The sequence below is a fragment of the Phyllostomus discolor genome, chromosome 3, assembly GCF_004126475.2.
Source record: "Phyllostomus discolor isolate MPI-MPIP mPhyDis1 chromosome 3, mPhyDis1.pri.v3, whole genome shotgun sequence".
NCBI lineage: Eukaryota > Metazoa > Chordata > Mammalia > Chiroptera > Phyllostomidae > Phyllostomus > Phyllostomus discolor.
In genome coordinates, this window is record NC_040905.2 from 164,134,135 (window position 1) to 164,146,691 (window position 12,557).

The 12,557-nt window shown below is 39.0% G+C and overlaps 1 long non-coding RNA gene and 1 pseudogene across 1 annotated transcript; one reads left to right on the top strand and one right to left on the bottom strand.

The window, feature by feature from the left end:
- The first annotated feature begins 265 nt into the window (after positions 1-265).
- LOC118499349 lies at positions 266-11,987 on the top strand. The gene is made up of 3 exons (XR_004901864.1): positions 266-398; positions 5,100-5,104; positions 11,977-11,987. It is a non-coding gene; the product is annotated as an uncharacterized LOC118499349 (long non-coding RNA).
- On the bottom strand, positions 7,266-8,221 carry LOC114488642 (annotated as a pseudogene).
- Positions 11,988-12,557: the final 570 nt, after the last annotated feature.

The window sequence follows — 12,557 nt, forward strand, 5'->3', positions numbered from 1 at the left end:
ACTGGCAGGCGTACCACCAGAAGCGTAAGAGAGAGTGAGAGGCTCCTTCCTGCAGGCCATGAGCCGCGTGGCTGCTAAGGCCACATGGTCCGTGGAGAGAATAGGCCAGTGCACCGTGCAAGTTTAGGTCACACGCAAGAGCAAGTTACAAGCCCACTCAGCCTTTTTGTTCACCTGGTATTATATTAGCTTGGGTGTGAGATGGACAATGTGATTCTCAAAAAGACCAATTAATTTCCCAAATTTTGTACACATTGCATGGGTCCATCTCCCAACTAATCCCTTCTTTCCCAGGCTAGACTGACAGATGTCCTTTGTCCAGCACCTCCCCTGTGCCATTTTGACTCTTATGGTGCATATGCCTGCCTTCCCCTGGTCCCACCCCCAATCTGGTATGGGTGCATTTTTTGTTTTCTGTCCAATTATCTTGCTAGCTCTTTGTGTACTGCATCCCTATCCATTGATATTTCTAGCTTTTCACAGGCTCAGTGATAAGAACCTCCCCCTGCCACCACCTAGGCCAATGGGTGAGGCTCTCTGGCACTCCAGACACACTGCCTACCAGTTACATTAGGAATTTTTATCCAATCATGACACACATATACATCCTAATAGTCACTTTAAAGATAAAAAAAATACACATAAACAGTTTAGATGAGCAAAAGTTTGGTCCTAGCTGACTAAAGTTCATAGCTGAGTGAAGACAAAGTTCAACTTCTTAATAGTCTTCATGCTCTAAATTTCTTGAGAAGACACCAAGGGAACAGCTTCTGTCTAATCACCTCACTGGGGAAGACTCCTGAAAACAATTCTCTTTCTGATAACATCTCTTGTTAGACTGTAGAATGTGCAATTAGCTTGACAAGATGTCACATAGTTCTAAGAAGAAGGACTGAGACATTCAAATAAAAGAACCTGACCAAAGATAATGTGAAGAATAACTCTATAAATTAAGTTGTAAGATTCAGGGAAATGTTTCTTGTACTTTTTCATTGTGTTTAGTTTCATTGAATAAACTAAGGTTCATATACTTAAATTAAAAAATTACAGGATGTGCCCTGGCCAGTGTGACTTAGTTGGTTGGGGTGTCATACCATAGCCCAATGGCTGTGGTTCAATTCCTGTTTGGGGCACATACCTAGATTGTGGGTTCAGCCCCTGGTCTAGGTGCTTATGATTTCTGGTCTGGGAGAGTAGAGAAGGCAACCGATCAATACTTCTCTCTTACATTGATGTTTCTCTCTCTCCTTCCCTCTCTCCTGTCCACTCTCTAAAAAAAAAAAGGCAATGAAAAAATGTCCTGGAGTGAGGATAAAAAAGAGAAATTACAGGATGTGAATAAGAAAAAGGCCTTTCATTGTACTCATCATGTCAAACAGCTGGCCTGACTAATCCACAGGCATGAATCAGCGCAGGGGGCAGGGAGCTATTTCAGACAGTCTCCCCATTACTGACATACAACTCCAGCGTGCTGTACTACCTGCTTCCAAAGGACACACTCCTGCATCACTCATCCTTTACAGTGATGCTCCTCAGAAGAGGTACACTCTTCCCACGGTGTGTACCACCACATTGTGTAGTATTGTTCCTGCACTCTGTGAGTTCTTTAAAGTCAAAAACTGCATAAGAAAGCCAGGTGTGATGGACTTGGCATGGTTACCTCTTGGGTATGGAACTAATTGTAGTCCACTTGCTGTTGTTCCTGACAATGCATCTTACCAGTATGGACGTTACCTTGCTACTGTGCACATCCTGGTGGCACTGTATCGAGATTCCCGAGACATTCACTTATGGGCTGCAGAATATTTATTTATTGCATTTAAGGCAGCTGCAGGATTAAACATAATGCATGTAACTTATTCTCAACTTGAGATAACAGTTTATCTGACAAAAATTGCTACGCATAATTGGGCACATCAAGTGCTGGTTGATCTACTTTCTACACAGGTTGAAGTATTAGCCCAACCCTTGATTGTTCAAGTGCTTATGATTGCTAAGGAAGCACACATGACTGCTTTCATTGCCATCAAAGCATTTCTTAAGGAGTTCAGCTCTGTCCTCATTTTGATACCTGGAGTGATTGATGAGATTCCAAAATTTCGTGAAGCATGGAGGCACTTGGAGCAGCAAATTGGTGCCGAGTTGTTTCCATATGCAAAGGCGATACGCCATCAGGAAGCTGCCAAAGTCACCCCATCTGCCTTCCCCACATTTGCATCTGCTGCTCTCTGTCACACAACTGAAACCAGCGCCATTATGAAGAATTATAGGCCGAGGGCATCCAATCCCTGGAAGCATACCAGAGACCAAATTGGTTGATGCATTCCATCAAAAGCTCAAAAGGAAAGGCCAGTCAACTTTTACTGATGAACAATGGGCAATTCTTAACTCTTGCAGAATTACACAGGATATGGTCACGGCTACACTTTAGTCACCTCCAGCTTCACTGAAGATGACTAAAAAACTGAATCAACAGACACAACACAAGATGTCCAAACTGATCTTCATCAGCAGCCCAAACAAGCAATCCCCAAAGGTCTCCCTGGCCAGCAGGCCCACATCACGCAGATACACCGGCAGCCCCAGGATACGTGAGGCCTACAGCACTACTGCTAAAACCGGTATAGGGGCCAATGAACCAAGCATCATTCTTGGTTGTTCTAAGAACAGAAGCACAGGTAAAAAAAAGTTTCTACAGAAAAATTGACTATACAAGTACCAAGAACAAAATGGAAAAAAGTGTTGAACATCATGATAGTCAAGTTGAGGAGGCAAATGACCCTCATTTTGATTCAAAAACATCCCAGAGCAACTAGCAGAAAAGACTGGCACCCTAGAAGTTACAATGAGTAATCTGGTCAAGCTTATTGATGCCAAATTCCAGATGCTCCAAGAAAAGGTGTACAAGCTACAGACAGATGTCTCCTTCATGCATTCAAGATGTATGCAAGGAACTCCACCATTGGAATCTATTATCCAAGTCATGTTCCTGACAGACCCAAACCTCCTTCAGCTATTACTGCATCCTTGTCTCTGGTATCTTATACTGAAAGCAATTTTTACAGCATGTGGAAGAGCTTGTGATTATCCCAAAACTTAAGGACCCAAACACAGAAGTGAATCACCATAGCACTCGGTCCTCTGGCAGACAACAGCACAGCATCAATGAATGACCCCACCCACACCGCATCTGCCACAAGGAAGCTGCACACCCAACGGAGACCGAACACAGTGACACTGCCTCCCCCCACCCCACCCTCAACCACCTCAGGTGCCTGTAACTCAATCCATGGTAGAGGAATAAAAAAAAATTTACATATTGCACTCTCATTACAAATACAGATAGGTGCTTTGAGAGAATAAAGGTATGACTTTTAAAGATGGTGATTTTAAGAGTGGTCCCATTTCCACTTTTCTGATTTCCCCTGGACCCTGTCATTGCTCTGCTACTTCATGGGTGAGCAAGGAATGCCTAAGACCATCTTGTTTGAATATGGTAATCCTTCCATGATCTAAAATGCCACTCTCCACAGTGCTCTATTCTCTGGCATTCTTGCACATATGTAGAAGAATAATTAAATATCATAAAAATCCTAAAAAGCATTTGAATAATCAAAAGAGGATTAAATTATGTGTCTGGGCAGCTGTGGTGCTCAGTGTATTAGTGTATTCCAGTTCTTTAAAAATGGTCCTCCGGGTATTGTGCATGTAGTGAGGCTCGACTAGTAATCACTAACCAGAATATACCTACAGAATATACCATTCCCTAAGTATGTTACAGAACAAAATACTGCTCAGAAGAGCTTTTTTTGCACTACTCATATTTCTAGGTTTAAGAACAAGTTGCTTTGGTTTGGAAAAGGAGGGAAAATGATTATATAAGAACCTGTCCAGATAATGTGTTTTAGAGCTGAAGTCCAAAGTCTCCAGAATACCACCTTTACAGGTATTCTCCTTTATGGGTAAAGGGGAACAAAAGTATTTCTGTTCTCCTTTTCCTTAATTGCTTAATAAAGTGGTGAAAATATAGATAAGATGTGATACCACAAGGAAAAGTTGGGAAAAAAAAAGGAGGCTGATTTAGTTTAGAGAAGTTGTGATAGAGCAGGAGAAAAGAGAAACATGCTTTGTCCATTTCTCTCTCTCTTCCCAACCAACCTCAAATGACTGCTTTGAATGTGTTGACACCATCTTTGTAGAGAAATGAAAATCTTTCTGGGGTATCAGAGGGAATAAACATGCTGACTGCCATAGCTATATCTGTCAAGTGGGAGTCACGTTAAGATTTATCAATAATTTTAGGGCAAAGTCTCAGGAACTGAAATCAATTTATTTAGCATTAAATAAATACCTTCTATAAGCCTAAGACTCAACTAAGTGTTGTGAAGGACATAAGTACAAAATACAGTCCCTGCTTAGCATTTAGCACTTAATTAATTCACATACTTGGTGAAAGACATGAAGGAAAGATAATGCATGCACCTTGCTTTCTAGGAGCTCATAGATTCATGGGAAAGACAAAGTAAGCGCTTGAAATATTTGAAATGTGATCCTAGGTAGGGAAAGCTGAGCACCAGAATGGTTCACAGAGAGTCTACATAGTTGTTCATTCAAGGGAAAAACCAAAGATAGCTGGCAGTAGAATCCATTGATGAGGAAAGATTTGTAACTTTGGGGTCTTTACCCATAAACTATTTTAATTCATGAGGAAGTCCATACAGGGGAGTTCAGGCAAACAAATATACAAAGAACAGCAGGCACATCTGGGAAAGATAACAGCTAAAAACCACATTAAAACCTGGAAAGAATCTCAAAATGTTGAGCATAAAGTTGCCACATGACCCAGAAATTCCGTTCCTAGGTTTATACCCGAAAGATTGAAAACACGTCTACATAAAAACTTGTACAAAATGTTCATAGATGCATTACTTATCATAGCCAAAAAGTGGAAACAACCTAAATATCCATCAACTAAAGGATGGATAAAGAAATTATGTTTTATCCATGTAATGGAATATTATTCAATAAAAAGGATTTAACTACTGATACATGCTAACCCTGAAAACATTATGCTAAATGAAAGAAGACATACATAAAAGGGTATGTTTTGTATAATTCCATTTACATAAAATATATAGCATAGGCAAATGCAGAGAGACAGACAGCAAATTAATGGTCTCTGGGGTCTGGAGGAACCTGGGAATGGGGAGTGGCTGCTTCCTAGGTACCAATGAGGCTCCTTTTGGGAGGGATGAAAGAAATTAGATAGTAGTGATGGTTGCACAACTCAGTGAAATACCCCAAATGACTAAATTGTTCCCTTTAAAAATGTGAGCTTTAGAGTCAGTGAATTGTATCTTAATAAAGCTGTTGTTTAAAAAGAAAAAAGAAAAAAAGACCTGTGAAGAATAACTCTCCCAAAGTTGCTAAGAAGGCTGGCTCCTAAGGGTGAAATTATGAAACATCCATCTTAGAAATGAAGAAAAACCACCGACAGAACACTGGAGATTCACAAAAGCAAGATTCTGTCTAGAGCTTTGCCCTTCTTGTGGGGGATTTTTTTAAAGAAAAGAAAGAAAAATCCTATAAAATGTGTCTCAAGTAAGAAAAAAAGAAGTGGGGTGTTATATGCTACTTTACATTGGTAACTTAAAGTCACGGAATCATTATTTGCATATATTGTTAAAGACGTTAGAGAGATGTTATTATTTTTAAAAACTCACTATGTAGAAATAATTTCAAATGCACAGAACAGTACAGGAGTACAGGGGACACCGGTATATACCCTTTAACTCTACCCAGATACCTCACTGTTAACATTTTGCCCCATTGCTTCCTCCTTTAAGTTTGCACACTCTTCTGTCTTCATCATCTTTGTCCTTTCACCCACCCTTCTCGTTCACACATACTTATTTGGAAATGTCATAGCCTTTTGGTTAATATATTAGTATGCAGCATATTCTACACTTAAAAAAATAAAGATATTATCTTATATACCCATGGTCTAGTTACCAACTTCAGTAAATTTAATGTTGCTGTAGCACTTTATTTATTTTATCTGTGTTCTTAAAGTGAATGGCTATTGTATTTGCATGGTGGAAATACTATGTGATCATACAGCTCTCTTCACAACTTTATGTTCAGTGATACCATGTAGGTAGCTTGAAATTGTCCATTGTGGGAGCATTTACACCATGGAAATTGGCAAACACTGCAAATTAGGGCTTGTGATATTGTTTTGTTGATTTTCTACATTTAGGTGATGGAAAAATTGAGTTACAAGTGTATTGTGTCTGTAGCTATACATTGTAAATAGCCCAAAAAACTGAGAAAAGATATTTTCTTGTAGTATTGGACACTGTCAAAGAAGTCACTCATGTCATTGACAAACAAGTGAAGTTCTAACATATTTTTGTTGTTTCACTTTGGTCTTAATGTAAAAGTAAATGACCATGACATTCAGGTCAGAACTACCCTTGTTGATCAACAGCATTGATCAACAACAGCATCTGATAAGCAACTTCTTTGCTAAATCAGATAATAATCGAGCATTTATTCATATACTGATTTTGTCAAATTGTGATTAAATTTTAACCATACATTGGTTATAGATATAAGAGTTTGGCAAAACACAGCAAAAGCATTCTGTGAGAATCGATTGGCTATATGAAATGTATAACAAGTATTATATCAAAATCACTGAAAAATGAAAAAAACTTTCAGCCATCTTAATTCCTTTCTGGAAAAAAAACTTTAAATTTTTTACTATTTTTGAAATTTTTCACCATTTTCTTATTGCTTTCCAGGGAAATCATGATTGTACCATTTGGTCAATGTTGTAGTAGAACCATCACACAATCTCGGTGGCACACAACGGTATTTAGTATACTAGTTTGCAGGTGGATGGGAATCAGCTGACCAAAGCTGGGCTCAGCTGAGGTGGCTCTTCTTTGGTACCCTGGCCATATTCTTCTCATAGCTTTAGCAGAGAAGCAAAAGGACAAACCAAATTGCACAAGTACTTTCAAGCATCTCCGTCACACCTAGCACATGACTTGCTTTGGCCAATGGCCAGACCCACAGTCTAGAGGTAGGAAAATATACTCTATCCCTCAGGGAAAAGCACAACAAAGGACTGGGATGAGGGGAGAAAAGAAGAATTGGGATTGTATATAATCAACCAGTGATTATCACATTAGCATTTGTGTAGGATCTTAAATTTTTATTTGTACTTTTCCATGTATTGTTTAAATCACTTCCTTTAACATAAAAGAAACACACAACACACAAAGAAAGCTCAAGAAAGCTCTCAGTTCCAGAGTTGGTAGTTTAGGTGCAGTCGAAGAACATGAGTCTTTTCAGTCTCCAGGAAAGAAGGGGTGAGAGGACTTGGAATATCACTGGACTCCTGGTGAACTGGGGCTGGGGCCACACATGGCTTAGCTCTCTACAAAGGCAAAGTGCTGATTTTCCTCGTCATGGTCCTGGCCCTGCTCTCACACTGGTCCTCAAGTTCTCAGAAGTCTCCCAGTTCCCAGGATAGCCCCTTCCTTTAGTTCCTTAACATTTTCACTCAGGGGAGAAGGCCACTGGGTGTCAGAGTCCCAGGGAAGTGGTCATCCTACAGGGTAGAGATGGGAGATCCCCTACTACTTTGCCATTTGATTTCCAACTGTTGCACTTACAACCTGAAAATCTGGGTATCTCGGGGTCTCATGAGCTCGTCTGAGCTCTGGCTGGTCACAACGGTTTCTGAGGGCTGCCTGTTTCTTCCTCAGAAAACATCTGCTCAGAGGGGAACTCAGTCTGTCTCCCACATGGCATCTTGTCCTCAAGGGAAAACTGGGTGCCCAGCGGCAATTCCAGTTCAGAAGATGAAGGTGCTTCTAGCAGCAGAACAGGCTCTGAGGGGTAGATTTGATTTGGAGGTTTCGGTCTCAAATACTTCACCCAGCTGTTTGACCAGTGGGCTATATGCTCCTGGTCTTCATTGGTGTTCATGTAATGCCAAGAGTAGGACAGCCAGGATCTGAGTCCTCCTCAGATAGGACCCTCCAGCAGTGACTCCCCTGCTGGTAGGTTTGGCTATGGATAGCTCTGCACCTGGTGGAAATGCACACGATGCCAGCACTAGGTGAGTGTGGGTCCACTATTCGAGACAGTTGTGTGTTGTGTGGGGAGGCTGCACTGGAGTGCCTGGTGCGCTCTTGGCTGACCTCATCTCAGCACGAAGCCAGGAAGAGATGCTGGGCCCCAGCTCCACTTTTTGGTTCTTCCCATGTATCTCTTAAAACACATTTTTCAATTACAGCTGACATACACTATTATGTTACTTTCAGGTGTACAACATAGTGAATAGATATTTATATAACTTATAAAGTGATCACCCTGATAAATCTAGTACTCGTCTGACACCATATGTAGTTATTACAGTATTATTGATTATATTCCTTGGGCAGTACATTACATCCCTGTGACTATTTTTTATAACTGGCAATTTCTACATCTTAATCCCTTTCACCTTTTTACCGATCTCCCCATCAGGTAATTATCAATTTGTTCCCTGTATCTATGTTTGTTTCTTTTGTCATTCATTTATTTTGCTTTGTGTTTCCACATATAAGTAAAATCATATGGTACTTATCTTTCTTTGTCTGACTTATTTCACTTAGCATAATATCCTCCAGTACCATTCATGTTGTCTCAAATGGCAAGATTATATTCTTTTTATGGCTAAGTAGTATTCCATTATATCTGTGTACCACATCTTCTTTATTTGTTTGTCTATTGATGACCACTTAAGTTGCTTCCTTATGTGGTTATTGTAAATAATGCCGCAATGATCATAAAGGTGCTTATATCTTTCCAAATTAGTGTAAGAGTTCCCTTTTCTCTCCATCCTGGCCAGCATTTATTTGTTAATTCTTAGTGACAGCCGTTCTGACAGGTGGGAGTTGATATCTCATTATTGTTTTGATTTGCATTGCCCTAATGATTAGTAATACTGAGCATCTTTTCATGTGCCTGTTGGTCATCTGTATGTCCTTTCTGGAAAAATGTCTATTCATGTCCTCTGCCCATTTTTAATCATATTTTTAATGCTGAGCTGTATAATTGTCTTGATATAGTTTGGATATTAACCCTTTATTGGACATATCTTTTGCAAATATTTTCTTCCATTCACAGGTTGCCTTTTTTGTAAAGGTTTTCTTTTAGGTACAGAAGCTTTTTATTTTGATATAGTCCCATTTATTTATTCTTGCTTTTGTTGTTTGCCCTAGGAGACATACACAAAAGAATATATTGCTTAGACTGATGTCAAAGAATGTATTGCCTATGTTATATTATGATTTTATGGTTTCAGGTCTTACATTTGAGTCTCTAATCCATTTTGAGTTTATTTTTATATACAGTGTAAGAAAGTCTAATTTAATTTTTTGCATGTATCTGTCCAGTTTTCCCAACACCATAATATATACCCCATTGTATATTCTTGCTCCTTTCATCATAGATTAATTGATCATGTAGGTGTGGGTTTATTTCTGGGCTCTCTATTCTTTTCCATTGATCTATGTGTCTGTTTTTATGCCAGGACCATACTATTTTGAGTACCATAAACTTGTAGGACAGATTGATATATCAGAGAGTATAATACCTCCAACTTTTTCCCCCCTCCAGATTGCTTTGGCTACTTGAAGTCTTTTGTGGTTCCATATAAATTTTAGGATTATTTGTTCTAGTTCTGTGAAAAGTCCCATGGTATTCTGATAGAGACTGAATTGAATCTGTACATTGCTTTGGGTAGTATGGACATTGAAAGATGTTAGTTCTTCCTGTCCATGAACACAATGTAGCCTTTCATTTATTTGTGTCTTCTTCAATTTTTTCCTTTAATGTCTTATAGTTTTCTGAGTGCAAGTCTTTTACCCCCTTGATTAAATTTATTCCTAGGTATTTTATTCTATTTGATGTAATTGTAAATGAGATTGTTTTCTTAATTTCTCTTTATGTTAGTTTTTAACATCCTTAGTTACAGGAATTCTGTTCATTTGCTCTTCAGCTGGTTCTCCATGATGATTGTTCTATAAATTAATTGTAATTTTGATATGATCGTGGGAGGAGTTGACTTCACACTTTTCCTACTTTGCTATCTTTACCAGAAGTCTTCTGTGAGGATATCATTTTTATTTTCCACATTTATAGGAGAGGAAAAAGATCAGAAAGGTAAATTCACTTACCCAGTACCACAGCTAATAAGGAATAGAAGGGGGCTTTGCACTTTTTTTTGTTTTATTGAGATATAATTCACATGTAACATTGTATCAGTTTGAGGTGTACAATAAAATGATTTGATATATATATTTATTGAGAAATGATTACCGCAGTAAATTTAGTTAACATACATCACCATACACAGTTAAATTTTTTCTGGTAATAAGAACTTTTAAAATCTACTCTCAGCAATTTTCAAATATACAATACAGTATTGTTAACTACAGTCATCATGCTGTACATTACATCCAAGGACTTATTTTATAACTGGAAGTTTGTACCTTTTGACTACCTTCACCCATTTTGCCCACTCACCACCTTCCTTCTCTGGGTTGCCAGTCTGCTTTAAGTATCTGTGAGTTCAGTTTTTTAAAAACATGTATTCACATATAAGTGAGATCATACAGTATCTTTTTCTGCCTTTTTTCACTTAGCTGAATGCCCTCAGGTCCACCCATTTGTCAGAACTGGCTGGATATCCTCCTTTTTATGGCTGAATAACATTCCATTATATGAATGCAGCACAATTTCTTTACCATTCATCCATCAGTCAACAGTTGTGATATTTCCATGTGTTAGCTACTGTAAGTAATGCTGCAATGAACATGGGAGTTGCAGAAATCTTGTCAAGGTAGTGATTTTGTTCCCTTCAAATAAATACGAAAGCATGGAATTGCTGGATAATGTAACCTGGCAGCCAAGGAGAGTGGATTGGAATGTGCATGTGTGAACAATGAAGACTTCACTGTACTAGTCATTGGAAGTTGTACATACCATCGAGTGAGCATGTGTACTGTGTGGCTGTTGCATTCAAAATGACTGAGCAAGTAGAGCAATGAATCTGCATCCAATTTTGTATTAAGATTGAACATTCCTCCATAGAAACTACTCAGATGATTCAAAAGGCTTTTGGGAACAATGTAATAAGTGTGGTGCAAATAAAAGTGTGGTACAAACACTTCAAAGATGGTCAAGAATCTGTTGAAAGTGGGCCTGCAACAAGCAGAACACTTGAGTATGTTGAAGGTATATGGGCTGCAATGAACAAAGATCAGCAACTAACAGTACAAGAACTACCAGCTAATCTGGGGATTCCAAAAACTACTGAGTCCAAGACTTTGATGCAGAATCTTGGCATGAAACGTGTTGTGGCAAAATTCATTCTGCAGCTTCTGCTACCAGAGCAGAAAGAACATCATGCTGCAGTTGCTAATGACTTGATTCACACAGCTACCAATGAACCAGATTTCCTCAAGAGATCATAACTGGAGATGAATCTTGGGTCTACCACTATAAGCCAGAATCGAAGGCCCAGTTGTCCCAATGGAAGTTGCCTTGTTCTCCATGCCTAAAGAAGGCACAGCAAAGTCACAGCAAGATCAAGACCATGTTAACTGTGTTTTTTGATTGAGAAGGTGTTGTTCATCACAAGCATGCCCCTTCAGGCCAAACAATTAATAAGAAATATGAGTACTACATCAATGTTCTTCACCAGTTGAGAGATGCAATACCACAAAAATGGTCACAGCTATGGGCAACTGGTGATTGGCAGCTTCAGCATGATAATGTGCCCACTCATGCAGCACATCTCATGCAGAGTTTTTTGATAAAACATCAAGTCACCCAGGTGACAGCCTCCCTACAGCCCAGATTTAGTGCTCTGTGACTTCTGGGTTTTCCCAAAACTAAAATTACCTTTGAAAGGGGAGAGATTTCAGACCATTAATGAGATTCAGGAAAATATGACAGGGCAGCTAATGGTGATTCCAACAAAGGATTTTGCAGTGTGTTTTAAACAGTGGAAGAGATGCTGGGAGAAGCGCATGAGGTCCCAAGGTGCCTCCTTTAAAGGGGACTGAGATGTCATCATCCTGTGTACAATGTTTCCTGTATCTTCTTCCATGAATGTCTCTATTTTTCATATTAAATGGCTGAGTACTTTCTAGTCAAACCTCGTATATAGGGGTATTTCTACCAACAGTACACAAGAGTTCCCTTTACTCCACATCCTCGCCAACACATCCTTATATTTTCCTGTTAGCTAATTCTAACAGGTGTGGGATGACAGCTCATTGTGTTTTTAATTTGAATTTCATCATGATTAGTGATGTTGGGCACCTCTTCATATACCTATTGGCCATCTGTATGTCTTCTTTGGAAAGATATCTATTCTGTTTCTTTGCCTATTTTTTATTGTGTTTTTTTTTTTCTATTCAGTTGTATGAGGTCTTTATATAATTTGGATGTTAATTCCTTATTAGGTATGATTTGCAAATATTTTCCTC